Source organism: Phacochoerus africanus, chromosome 15 (assembly GCF_016906955.1).
Source record: "Phacochoerus africanus isolate WHEZ1 chromosome 15, ROS_Pafr_v1, whole genome shotgun sequence".
NCBI lineage: Eukaryota > Metazoa > Chordata > Mammalia > Artiodactyla > Suidae > Phacochoerus > Phacochoerus africanus.
The window spans coordinates 137,383,161-137,396,859 of record NC_062558.1 but is presented as its reverse complement, the minus strand read 5'-3'; the positions used below and the strand labels follow the sequence as shown (position 1 = coordinate 137,396,859).

Below are 13,699 nucleotides of genomic sequence, written 5' to 3'. Positions count from 1 at the left end.
CTCTCTGCTCAGCTACAGTGGTACCAAGGCTCCATAACATCCAGATGGAAACATTACATGTGATCAAGAGTTTTTAGGAAGGATGAGAGCACCACGACCCATGGGTCGGGGCCAATATTTCCACGTTCTGCAACCTAACGCGACCCTATTGGTCATGTCCCCCGGTGGTCCTGACTCACCTTGTAGTTTTCATTGCTCGGGCCGTTAAAATATTCCAAACACAGGAAGGAAAGGCACCGACACAGAGGGCAGTGTACCAGCTGAGGCTGACGGTGAAATCCTGCTGACAACCATACCTCCGGCCAGTCGTAAGAACACCTCACCCAACGTCCCCCCCTTCCTGATAAAGAGCATACCTGTGATCCTCTAACGCGTCCCCATTTGCAGCACAAACTTTTTTGATTAAAAAAAAATGTAAAAACGCTTATGAGTTTGTTCTTATGTGTTCCTTTGATCTTTGCTCAGACCCTCCGCTTCTCAGAGACACGGCCCGCCCCACAGCGTGGTTAATTTTATTTTTTATGCATCTTGACACACTATTTGAACCTCCACCCAAAGGCTTCTTGTACTCGTCATGGGTGTTTTCCAGGTTAAACCTTCGGCAGGGAAAGCGCTCTCCTCCAGCCAGACCAGACAGCGCCGCGTTTGCACGGATTTCATCAGGATCCGGACTGCTGGTTCAAGGGGCCGAACTCCCTCGGACCAGGGATGAGGCAGCGGGAAGCAGGTGCCAGGGAGTGAGCGCCCCACCTGTGAAGGTCACCCCCAACCCCAGGTCCCTCCAGATCCTGCTGGAGGTACCAGGATCTGAAGGATGTGGTTTGGACGCGGCGTGAAAGAAAGATTGAGGCTCTAACACTACAGCATCTTGATGGGGTGTTTCCCAAAGTAGAAGCACCCCGCAGAGCTGTTTGTTCAAAGCGATTTCTGAGTCAGGAGCAATTGTGCAAATCATTTTATTTCGCAATCCCAGACCTGCAGCCCTTAGCGCTGGAGGTCCCCGTTCCTGGGGGCCGTGTCCCCAGTCTCTCCCCCAGCCCCTGGGGCGGCCCCGCTTGCTTCCAGGAAGGTGCCCTCCCCACCCCACCTCCCGGCCCCATCACGTGACCAGGCGATGGGAGCTTTTTATGCTTTGGAGACCGGGCAACGTCAGGGAGGGAACAATGGGCATTTCTTGGGCTAGCTTTGCTATTACTCATTTCAAAAGAATGGCACGCCGGCCTGACGGTGGAGGGCCAGCTCTCAGGGCCACCGGGCTGGGCAGGCGTGCAGTGGGCGGGAAGGCTGCCAGAGGCACAAGGCCACTGCCGCTGACACAGCCCCTGTCACCAACAGGGCTGGTGTCTGAGCTCGGGGCCCTGACTCCACGAGGCGAGTGTCCCACCACAGTGGGGTGAGCTCAGCGGGGTCGGGGTTCTGGAAAAAGAAGTCCTAGTGGTGAAGCTGCGGATAGGAAATGAGAGAGAGGGCGGAGCTGGGAAGAGGGGAGCGGGGGGGGGGGGGGGGGGGGGAACAAACACAGCCACAGCCGCTGCGGGACCCTGCTGCCCGGCCGCCTTGACCTTAGGGCCTAATCTCCTTCGACGGTGAAGGTCAGAAACAGCGTCGCAGGAACATGTGGTCACTACTAGACAGAGGGACTCTTTAAAGGGAGCTGGGGGGCAGCTGCTCAGCCAAACACCAAGCGGTAACGGGTCCCCCATGAACACAGGCTGCCCTGGATCTGCAGGGAAGGGAAGCGAGCATGTTCTGGGTACAGGAGGCCCTCCCGGTCCCACATGCCTGGCCTGAGACCTCAGGGCGGCCACCAAGCCACACTTGGTCTCCGGGGCAAGGCTGAACTCAGTGCTGCCAGCCTCTTGGGGCATCCTGGGTGCAGACAGACAGACACGGAAGGCCAGGCTCCAGGTTGAGGATGCAGAGGTACGATCCGTAGGTCCTGGTCACCAGTGGAGGCCCCGCACACAGTAGGGCTTCCACTGAGTGAACAGACGCTGCGTCCCCTGGGGCCAAAGGGATCGCCAGCGTCACCACCATGCTCAGGGCAATCCCAGCACCGCCCTTTATTTGTTCAGGCCTCACCCGTCACCGTTACAAGCTGCTGTCTTTTAAAAGTGGCGCTTGAAACTGGCGCCCCCATCATGGGTTAGTCCAGCCCACAGCTCCTTCCGGGAGTGGCTGGAGCGGGGCTGAAGGGGAGCAGAGCAGACGAGCCCATTTCCATCTCGAGAGCCGGGGGTGCCAGGCACCATCTCTGTCCTACTGTCAGCCCCGCCAGGTGTCAGCGGTCCCCTCCCCTGCCCAGACAGCCACCCCGCTGTGGAAAGTCCTGACCTTATCCCTGGGCCCCTGCAAAAGGTGCCTGACTTTGCCCCCCCAGCCACAGCTGAGACTCCCTGGAGAGCTTTGTAGAAAAGGCGGGCAGGGGGCTCTGGGACCCACCCTGCGACGGGGACGCGAAGCTGCCAGATGGGACCACCACCCCGGGAGCCTCTCCCAGCCCCCAGCCCGCCCTTTGTCAGTGCCACCCTTCCACAGAGCTCGCCTCGCCTGCCCCAGCCCCAGGATGGGGCCCAGGTTCCTCCTCAGATTCTAAGACCCTTCCCTGGCAGGCCCAGGGTCCTCCCATCCTGCACCCACGAAGGCCCCGCCCCTACCCCCACCCCAGGCGCAGTGGTTTGGAGAAAGCTACTCCACCCACCCACCCACCCCTGGCAGGACACGGGACCCAAGGCCCAAGAGCCCAAACAGGGCAAGCCCTGGCCACAGCCCTAGCCTTGGGGACGGCAAGTGGCCAAGGCCTGGCTCGTCAGAGCCAAAGAGGCGCACCTGCTGGGAAAGACTCTCTCCTGCAGAGGCGGCGAGATGAGGGGCTGCTGGAGGCCCCGAGGAGTGAGCCTGTCCAGGCGAAGGTGGGGCCTTGATGGCAGCGTTGACCCACTGGGTCCTCCAGGTACAGAGGTCAACAAGGCCCCTGTAAACCTGTGTGAAATGAACCCTGTTTCCATCTCTGATGCCCCTAAGATCCCTGACAACAGGAAGCTCGCCTCTCCCGGTCTGCGGGGTGACTTCACACCTGCTCTGCTCTGAGGCCTCCAGGAAGGCCAGGGGGTCAGTGGGAGAAGAGGCTGGCACTGCCCTCAGGTACAGGCCCTCCAGCAGACCCTCCCACAGGGGCTGCTGGAGGGCCTGGCGCAGCCAGCAATGAGGGCTGTGCCCCCACGCCCCAGGGCCCCCACCTACCAGCACCAGGGACCAGAGAAGGGTGTGGGGGCCACAGGGCAGCTGCACAGCCATCAGCTCCCTGAGGACGTGTACCCTGGCTGGCTGGCTGGCGGCGGGGGGAGCAGAGCGGACCCTCAACCAGACTCAAACTTACTGACTCAGTCAGTAAGGGCTCAGCCCGGAAGGCAGGCCCCCCTCGGGCTCCCGGGGTCACCCCTTTCCAGGGGCCCTAACCAATGTCTCCCCTCATCCGCCAGCAGCCCAGGTAAGCAGATCGCAGCCACGTCAGGCGTTTCAGTGCGCATGCGTGCCATCAATTGCGCCCCTTCATCCACACAGCCAGGCAAGTCCCAGCCAACGTCACTCAGGCCATCGGCTCAGAGGTCACCCTGGAAAGCATGGCCATGCTCCCTGCCCGCCAGGCCTGAAAACGGGCACGGCACACTGAGCCTGGCTGCTCCAGTCTCCAAGGTGCCAGCCAGCAGAGAAAGCGCCATCTCTGTAAAACGCTGAAACAAAAGAAAACACAAAACGATCCACTGCAAAGTAAAGTAACCAGGACTGACGTCACTGATTCCTGCCAGCACTGCCCAACCACTGGGATGTGCATTTTTATACAACAAATGATAAGTCATGCGCTAAACAAAAGCAGGCCTAGCACAAGAAACACACATGTCCCTCTCGCCTTCTAAAAATACTTCCTAGAAATTAACATAACCTGGGAAAGCAACTATAGTAAGTTTTGTAAATGCAAAAAAAAAAAAATACCGATTGGGTGCAACTGGGTGGGCAGAAACCACAGGCAGAGGGATGGGCTGGGGAGACTTGGGACAAGCAGACAAAAGAGGGGGGGGCCCAGCAGTGACGTAATGACCTGCTCGAGGTTGGGGTACACCCTGTGCAACAGAGAGGCTGGGCTATCATGTGATGGAAGCTGACCAGGCCCTCCACTTCCGGAGGCCCCAACACAGGAACAGGTGCCAGCCAAAGGAGGGACGACAGAGGGGGAGGCAGCAAGGGACTCATCCCGGAAGGCAGGCCCCCTCGGGCTCCCAGGGTCACCCCTTTCCAGGGGGGCCAAGGGGCCCTTCTCGAGGGGCCCTAACCGATGTCAGCCCACCAAGGTGGTGACAACAGGGGAAGGACACCCAGGCCGGGTTGGGACACGGCTCTCGGCAAGCAAGGGAACCCGGGAAAGCCTCAGGCTGCGCCCCGGGGGATATGGTCCCAGGACTCTGAACAGGGAGCCCACATTGCTCCCCAAACTTCTCAAAGGGACAGCTTCAAAAGCCAAACGGCAGCCCTGGCTTTGGTTTTGGGGAAACTGAAAGGCTCAGGCAGAAAACATACGACTTTTGAGGGTGTTTGACAGCCCAGGGAGGCCTCGGGAACACTCCCCTCCCCCAGCGTGAAATGGGACTTGTGCTTCCCTTTTGGGGCCAGTTGACTGAAGTGCGGAGAGGAGGTCCCGGCTCGGGCTGGCTGGGAAACTGCAGATGCTCCACTGTGGCCAGAAGCCCTTCCTTGGGGTAGGGGGGCAGGGGAGCTTCTCGATCTTGCTGTAAGTTTGTGTCTTTCCTCTCTTTCTGCCAGAGGAAAAACTGCCAGGATGCTAACCAGCTGGGGAGGGCCAAGTGCATTAAGCACCCCCTGACTTGGCCTGCATGGATTCTTTCAGCCCCTCCTCCTGCTGCTGGGTTCCACGCCTTCAATAAATGTCATGGCTTCAAATAAGGCTTTTCTCCACTTAAGAAGGAAACAGGAGTTGCATCATGGCTCAGTGGAAACGAATCTGACTAGGAACCATGAGGTCGTGGGTTCGATCCCTGGACTTGCTCAGTGGGTTAAGGTTCCAGCATTGCTGCAAACTATGGTGTAGGTGGCGGAAGTGGCTCAGATTCCAACTTGCTGTGGCTGTGGTGTAGGCCGGCAGCTGTAGTTCCGACTCTTTGCCTGGGAGCTTTCACATGCTGTGGTGCAGCTCTAAAAAGCAAAAAAAAAAAAAAAAAGAAAAGAAAGACACTTGAAACGTGGTGCTCCAAACTAGACTGAGTTCTGTGAGACAAGAGTCTTGGGTGCCAAGAAGAGAGCAGAGAGACCCCCAGTCTGTCCCTGTCCAAGGCCAAGGGTGACCACATGAGCTTCCTAAGCCCGTCCCCACCACAAATCCTCTGAGCCCGCTTCTGTGATGACAACAGCCACCATTAAATCCTCTCTCTTGTGTCATGTTATTAGGAATATTGTCCAATGCCTGATGGACAATGTGCATGGGAACCAAATTTTCCAGAAAAAGAGAGATGCACAGTTGGCACAGTAAGGCACAAACCCTGTCATTCCAGCTTCAAGACCACACACCGTCCCCACCCTCCCTGGATGGACTCTCCTGAGCAGAAGCAGCAGCTTCTCTCCACCAGATTCCTCGGCTGCCCCAAAGGCACCTGAGGCTCAGCCCACGATCTGGGCATCACCATCCCTTCCTCCTGCATCTGGTCCAGAGGCACGCCATCTGCCCAGCCCTGGGCTGGCAAGACGCCCATGAAACTGTAAACGCAGAAACAAAACCAAAACACCCAAAAAAACTGTGTGTACACATGCATCTTTCTGCAGAATGAATCCAGTCTTAGAATCTCAACAGAGGCCACACTCTCAAACAGGTTCAGAACTGCTGTTCCATCAGACAAAACCCAGACTCCTGCAAGTGTCTAAAGAATCCCAGGTTTTCCCATCTGTCTATCTCAGCCTTACCACCCCAGGCTCCATCTCCACTCAGGCACCTGTTCTTCCTCGGAGAGCTCAGGCTGCTCTTCACTGCCGAGTGAGCACGTGGAAGACCCTCTATCTGGAATGTTCTAGCCATGCTGGCTGCCAAGAAAACATCCTTGAAAACCAAGCCTGCTCTAGTGGTGAAGCTCTTCCAGGCTGCCCAGCCTCCACCAGGCAAGCTCACCTTGGCAGCTCAGTACCTGCTCTGCATCCAGCCTTACATTACACATGCCCTGGAAATGACCAGTTTTGCCCTCCTCTGGGTGTGGGGCACCCACAGGACAGACAATGTGACGGTTCTGTAATGCCAGCATTAAGAACAATGCAAGTATACAGCAGGTACTCGATAAATGTTTAATGTTCCCATCTGTCCATCCTACATGACCTTACAGATTCTTTTAAAGACTATCCACATTTGATGAAAACCAAGAAATACTTTGAAATTCTTTGAAAGAATATTGCTGGCTGGCTAAGAATAGGCCTAGCTTGGCACAATTCTGCACAAAATTATTAAATTTCTGGCTCTTGCATTTTTACATTGCATTGGGCCAAAATCAGGACTTTGCTCAGAGGAATTTAAATGAGCAGACTGATAACATTGCCAATAGATGACTGAACTTTAGCTGATGTTCGCAACCCTGGGAAAAAGTAATTTATTGAATTACTGATGCACTTAACAAAGTGGAGCCTGCAGCTGAGGAGGAGAGGGTGCTGAGTCACCCACATGCCAACGTGAAGGACGGGGTGACTGCTTCAAGGGATTTTTACATCTAGGCCCTAAATGTTTGGCTGCTTATAAAATCAAAGCCACTTTCAGAGCCAGAGAAACCACGTATTGAAGCAAAGAGTTCATTATAAGGAATAATTTTACTAGTAACAAGGCAGGTTTTGTAATGACTTGAAATAATGTGGCTGCAAAGGAAAGTTTCTCCCGATTAACCAGTGTCACAATGTAACTAAAGTGGGTTTATTTTTACATGTTTAAGAAGCTGAAGTATTTTCATCTCTTCTGAAAAGCACTTATGTGTTTTCTAGGCATTAAGGCAAGTGCCTTAAGGTAACAAACCATCAGCCCAGACTGAGTTACAATAAATCCTTCAGTGCCATAAAAGGACACAAATCTTCTGGCTATTTGTTCATTCACACTGATTCCTCATTCCGGTGTCCCGGTAATTGTGACAGAGCATCTGCTTCTGAGATTCACTGTGTTTGGGTCTAAATATTTACTCCGTGACCTGATGGAAGTGGCAGGCCCCCCCCTCTGCTCGCTGAGATTGTCTCAGGTGACGCCCAGACCCTTAATTCTTGCCCACCGGGCCCTAGGATCCGAGGCTGCTGTTTTGGATTAAAAGGAAATTTGGGAGGTCCCGTTGTGTTAACAAAAGGGATGGATGAGGACGCGGGTTCAATCCCTGGCCTCGCTCAGTGGGTTAAGGATCCGGTGTTGCCATGAGCTGTGGTGTAGGTCACAGACCAGCTTGGATCCCCCGTTGCTGGCTGTGGTATAGGCTGGTGGCTACAGCTCTGATAGGACCCCTGGCCTGAGAACTTCCACAGGCTGTGGGTATGGCCCTAAAGAGACAAAAAAGACAAAAAAAAAAAAAAAAGGAAATTCGGAGGCCTCCTCAGATGACAACCTCTGGAAGACAACAGCTCAGTACTGGGAGCCTCCCTATCTCTGTCTCTGTTTCGTAACAAGTGGATCAGGGGAGAATGGCTAAGAGGAGGGCAGCCCTGGGAAAAACGGTGACGTAAGAAAAGCTGACCATGGGTGTGTCCTCAAAGCCCCTCTGAACCATATTTCAAACAACAAAAGAAAAGCTTGGAGTTCCTGCTGTGGCTCAGTAGGTTAAGAACCTGACTAGTATCCATGAGGATGTGGGTTCGATCCCTGGCCCCACTCAGAGGGTCACAGATCCAGCGCTGCCATGAGCTGCAGCGGAGGCTGCAGATGCGGCTCAGATCTGCTGTGGCTGTGGCTGTGGCTGTGGCTGTGGTGTAGGCCGGCTGCTGCAGCCCAATCTGACCCCTAGCCTGGGAACTTCCATATGACTTGGGTTCGGCCCCAAAAAGCAAAAAAGCAAAAAGGAAAGTTTATCCCATGACAAGCACCCAGACAGACTGGTGAGTGAGGCGGGCGAGGCCCAGGGCTGGGACCTCAAATCCTGTAAGTGCGTGTCCCCCTTCAAGGCTGGCCTTTTGAACCAGAGTAGAAAGGAAAGCCGGAGCCCCGGGAGTTCCCCAGGGAACCTGCTGGGACTGTGGGACTGGAGCCTGCACTGGGGAACTCTGTGCCAGTGGCCGCGCCCTGCGCCCAGGACACTCGTGCATGCTGGCAAAGGGGTCAGGGCCAAGTCTGCTGAAAGCCAGCTGAACTTGGCCAAGCAGATCCATCGCAAGTGACACAGCCTGAAAATGCCAAGTCCTTTTGGGGTGAGAAACAAAATAAAAAGGCAGAGTACAAAGGTCACTTGGAATAATACATTGTAACCAAGCAGCTAAGCGCCAGGGCGTTCAAAAATCTTGGGTAAGAAAAATGGAACTAATTTGCTCCCGCGTACAAAAATCAGTGACTAATGTTCAGCTGGAAACGAGCAAACAGATTTAAGGACATAACAACCAACACCAACGCCTGCATGTACGGAATGGAAATGAAGTGACCTGTCTCGAGGACAATGCAAGGGTGGCCGAGGAGAAATCAGAGATCACCTGCAGCCTTGGATGCCAGTCTGGCCGCCCCCGGAACCCCTGGACATGACAGCAGCACCAGTGACCTTCTGGTAAGCAGGAGGCCGGGCTCTCTACATGCGACCGCCATCCATCCGCAGTTCAGCTCTGTTTGGGAAGTGCCACTGTCCCCATGAGAAAGAGAAGGAGCACACTGAGAGAGCCTAAGCCACTTGCCCAGAGCCTCCAAAGTCTGTGCTCGGAGCCCTGGGCTGGGCACCACCTGCCCCTGGAGAGCAAAGCCTGGAGCTTGGGTCCCCTGCTGGGTCTCGGACTGGAGTGGATACGGTCCCTGCGAGGAGAGGCCTCTGCCACAGCCTCTTCCACCCCGCGGGACAGCAGGTCTGTCCTCCGATTCGCCTGGGAGCCTGGTTGGCCCGTGAGCTCCAGGCCCTTGGAGAGGAAGATGCAGCCACGCACCTGCCTGGGGAGCTGGACACGCGCTCTGCCAGACCACGGTCACTGAGGCTGGAGGCCAGGCGCGGGGCCAGCCCGCTCTTCCCACCAAGTCCTCATTCCTCAGCCACTAGACTGGAACAGCAAAACACCTGCCCAGACACTTCAGGTTTTTAGCCCATAACCCAGGATCATTTTTTCCTTCAAACTCTGCTCCACCCCCTGAGGGAGTTTACATCTGTTTCAGGGAAAAAAATAAATAAATAAATGTCACCTTTTGGTGTTCTCAACCAATATACATTCACTGGCTGTGTGCATGGGGCATTCTTGATTGTATTTGAAACCTGTTTTAAAATACACATTTAAAAAAATATTTATTTGGTTCCTACTTCATTGGGAATCAATTAAAAGGCTCGGTTTGTTTCTTTTCTGAAAGATATTATTAAAGTTTTTTATTTCACAAGCTTGGACGACTCCTTTGATGTATTTGCGTAGTTGGAAGAAAGGCATCAAGCCCACATTTCTGGCTCAGAGCCGGGAGCTGTGTGAGTTCAAAGAGGCTGTGAACCACATCCAAACTCCCCAGGTAGAACACCTGGATGGGGCGGATCTTGATGGATGAGGTTTGGGGAGCAGCGACTAGATTGAGACGAGACGGAAGCCAGTTCAGTAATCCCCAAACCAGGGGTCTCCCATCCTGAATCTGACAGAAGTCTCCACCCCCGGCAAACAGTGCCCCTGCATCTGCTGGAGGGTTATAGTAAAATTCAACGAAACTCCTTTACCTTTGGTGCGGCTGATCTGAAACCCCAACCCTTTAGAATGCTGTCTTATGCTCTGCTTTTGGAGAAAAATGCAAAGAAGTCAACGCTCAAAAAAAAAAAAAACCAAAAAAAAAAAACAAAAACAAAAACAAAGGCTTTTGGTATATCTGGGGTGAGAATGTAAAATTAACAGCATGTACCCATGAGCCTCATCTTACTCGGGGCAGATCTGGTACCCAGCGCAGAAAGACATGTGTCCCACGGGATAAGCCATGAATGCCGTCGGGCACTGGCTGGGCAGCATGGCCTGGACCAGCGTGGGGAGGGGGAAATCGGTCAGCACATGGGGTTAGGAGGGGCTCAGAGATGGCCCCGTGCCACGGGTCTCTCTTTGGAGGGAAGAGAAGCAGCCCTGGTCTCCAGAGCCCTTATTTTCTAGTCTACAAGCCATTCCCTTGACCCTGGGTCTAGACCACACCACTTCCGGTTTTGGCTTCCACACAGCATGTGCATATCTGTCTCCCACAAAGCCTGGTTTAATCCAATCCACAAGCCCAGGTTGACGGGCATTAAAAAACTGCATTGCTGACTCCTGGATCATTCTAACACTGAAGACTCAACAGTGTGTGTTGAGTAACGTTATGCAATTAAGACATTTAATCATGCAAAATTTACATAATCATTCAAATTACTCTGCAAAAAAATTAAAGTTAACTAGCCCGTCCCACTGTATTGATTTGGTTTGGCACTTGGGCTGGCACACCAAAAGTACCCATTAACACATGTCTCACAGGTGCTCTAGAGCAGGCACACCTTCTACCGAACCAAAAGGAAGAGATTTTTCTTAAGCAGAGGGTTAGGAAGGCTTTGTGGAGACGGAGGCATTTGATGTGGGCTTTGAGATACAGGTAGGAGTCTGGGTCTTGAGTGTATATAGGTAGGAGTCCCTAAGTTGGAGATAAAGGGGAAGGAGATTCAGAGCAGGGGGCTGAGCAGGCTGCGCCCCCCCACCCCCACCTCAGAGGATCTGGAAAGCCTGCAGGTGCCTTCAGGGAGCTCGCTAGGAGATAGCACGCCAAGAGAAGGACTGACTCTGATCTTGGAACGCACAGTTTTTTCCTTGGTGATAATCAAATATTAAGAACAGGCTTTATCCTAATGGATACATTTGTCCCTGTTTTGATAGCAGAACCTATCAAATGACATTATAAATAAAACAACATGTCCAATAAAGGAATGGAGGTGGTTCCCACGGTGTTCCCGACTGCTCTGAAACTTGCCTCCTTAAGGGGTCATGTGGGGTCACCTGGTCCAGGTCACACAGTCATTTTAGCAAGTAGGTTGAGCATCTCCAGAAGAACCAGCACTGTGGTCCCTAGACAGCCCTCTCCTGTTGCACCAAGGTCCAGCTCAACCAACGACAAGGGTGGCTGCTTCTCAACCACAGTGGACACAGACGCCTCTTCACCCGCAGATTCGCTCCTAAAATGTCTCCACTGGTCCAGTGGTAGTTATCAGTCTCCTGTCTGGCACCTGGCTGGGCGCTGGGGACAGGACTGGCCTCGGGGAAACTCCAATCCAGCCCAGCTCTCCACAGCAGGCTGGAGGCGGGTGTGATTAGTGGGAGAGAGAAAACATCAGGAGAGTGTTGGGCTGGGTCCAGAGGGGAGGGGGTGGCAGGTCACCAGCTTGACCTGGGACATGCTGAGTTGGGGGCCTTGACCATCCTAGAAATCAAGTGACATAGGCACCTGAGCCTGGGACCTGCAGGGGACTGGTCTGGGCTAGGCCCTGCCTCTGCCCAGGAAAGAAGGAGTTTGGATAGAAGGGGGTAGCCTGGGCTGGGGTGATGGCAGCAGAAAAGCCAAGTGGACCAGTGGGGGCGCAGTTGAAAGGCGACCCACATTCACATCTCAGCTTCCTTCCTGACCAACGAGCACCTGCTGTCAATGCCTCACACATCCACCTTCAACACACCCCTCTGACGGCCCCCATCCTGCAGCCCCTCTGATGGCCCCCGGGGGCCGACAATTTGCACACACACATCCCCGGACATGGGGAGGTCACGCATGAGGACTCGGAGCTCCAGGAAGCTTCGGGCAGCCTTGGCTGGAGGCACTGGCTCCAGACATCCAGGGGCCACGCATCCCTCCACAGAAGTGAGAAGTGGTCGGTGTGCAGGGCTTGTGGACCTGACCGCGGCACCTCACACTCAACTGTGTGCCTCCCCAGGGGCCCTGGGATGCATCACAGTGACAGTCACTTCCTTGCCCACTTCCCACAACTCATTTGGCTGGGCGCGCAAAGGAGTACAGTTTTATTCTATTTTATTTTTATTTTATTTTTTTGTCTTTTTGCCATTTCTTGGGCCACTTCTGCAGCATGTGGAGGTTCTCAGGCTAGGGCTCTAATCGGAGCTGTAGCCGCCGGCCTACGCCAGAGCCACGGCAACACGGGATCCGAGCCGCGTCTGCAACCTACACCACAGCTCACAGCAACGCCGGATCCTTAACCCACTGAGCAAGGCCAGGGATCGAACCCGCAACCTCATGGTTCCTAGTCAGATTCATTAACTACTGAGCCACGACGGGAACTCCGAGGGGGTACAGTTTTAAATCTCCAGCCATCTGGATTCATCCAATGACCTGGCCTACCACAGGGACAAATCTAGCTCTTAGCTCCTTTGGACACATGGAAAGTTCGGGGGGGTGGGGAGGGCAGTTACTGGTTCCCAGGCAGCACTAACACCAACGAGGAAAGGAAGAAAGACCTCATCCCCTGAGGTCACAGTCCAAGGCAGTGCCCCCTCTTGGAAGGGCGGGGTGCTGCTACAGGGCCTGTCCCATGTCACCGCCTCACCTTTTGTTCCCCAAGGCCTAGAGCCTGTGCTCAGAAAGCTGGACCCCAACCCTATTCACACTCAGAGCTCTGTGCCATACGGTGAAGGCAGAGTGACCACGGCGGTCTGAGCCACCTGCACCCACCCCTCCCCGTCTTCCTTCAGCTTAGAGCTCTGGTTTTGAAAAGGCACAGCCCTCCCCTTCATCCACCCCCCTCCCCCCCCCCCCTCCCCCCCTCCCCGCACAGTTTTTATTTTGCAGAGGCAGAATTTCATTGACCTTTGAGACACAAAGACCTCCAGGCACCCTGGGTCAAGGGGCACCTGGGGTCAGGAGCTGACTGGACAAGCACAGGGACACCTAAAACACATGACCACCCTTTGCTGGTTTTCATCCAGCGCATCCACCCTTCACTCCACAGGCGCACATACAGCCCTATTCCTCCGGAGTTTCCCGGGCTGAAATTCTGACAAAGGGGTCCTTATCCCAGACAGATCAGCATCGTCATTCTGCAAGTAAAACTGTTTAACCTTTCTAGAAAGGTTTGCCACTGGCAGGAAGGAATTTAGGTCAAGTCCGGTGCGGTCACTCAAGGCTTGGCTCTGCCTCTCCATCCCAGGGGTTGTCTGGCCTTTCCCAGATGGTCCTACGGAGCCGGCAGGCTTGGCGTGTCACTGCTCCCCGGCCCAGGAGTTCCGACAGGTCACCGCACGGATACCGCGGTCCGGCCTGGCCACCGGGGGCCGGCCCACTTCCTGGGGTCTTTAACCCCCCCCCAGCCCTGGCATCCTACTCAGCTCCCCTCCCCGGGAGGGCAAGGGGCCCTGGACAGCAGCCCACGACAACAGTTGGTGCGACTCTGAGTCACTTTCTCAAAAGGCTCCTTTCTGGACCCCTGCGTGCGGCAGCCCCCAACACACCCGCTGGCACCCCCTCTCGGTGGGTCTCCCTGCTTCCACGCGTCCTCCCTGTCGCCGTCCCCCT

General features: G+C 54.7%; 1 protein-coding gene across 2 annotated transcripts in view; it reads right to left on the bottom strand.

The window, feature by feature from the left end:
* The window catches only part of PTPRE (protein tyrosine phosphatase receptor type E), a 164,919-nt gene that overhangs the window by 150,906 nt on the left and 314 nt on the right, over positions 1-13,699 (bottom strand). The gene's annotated exons all lie outside the window — the stretch shown is intronic.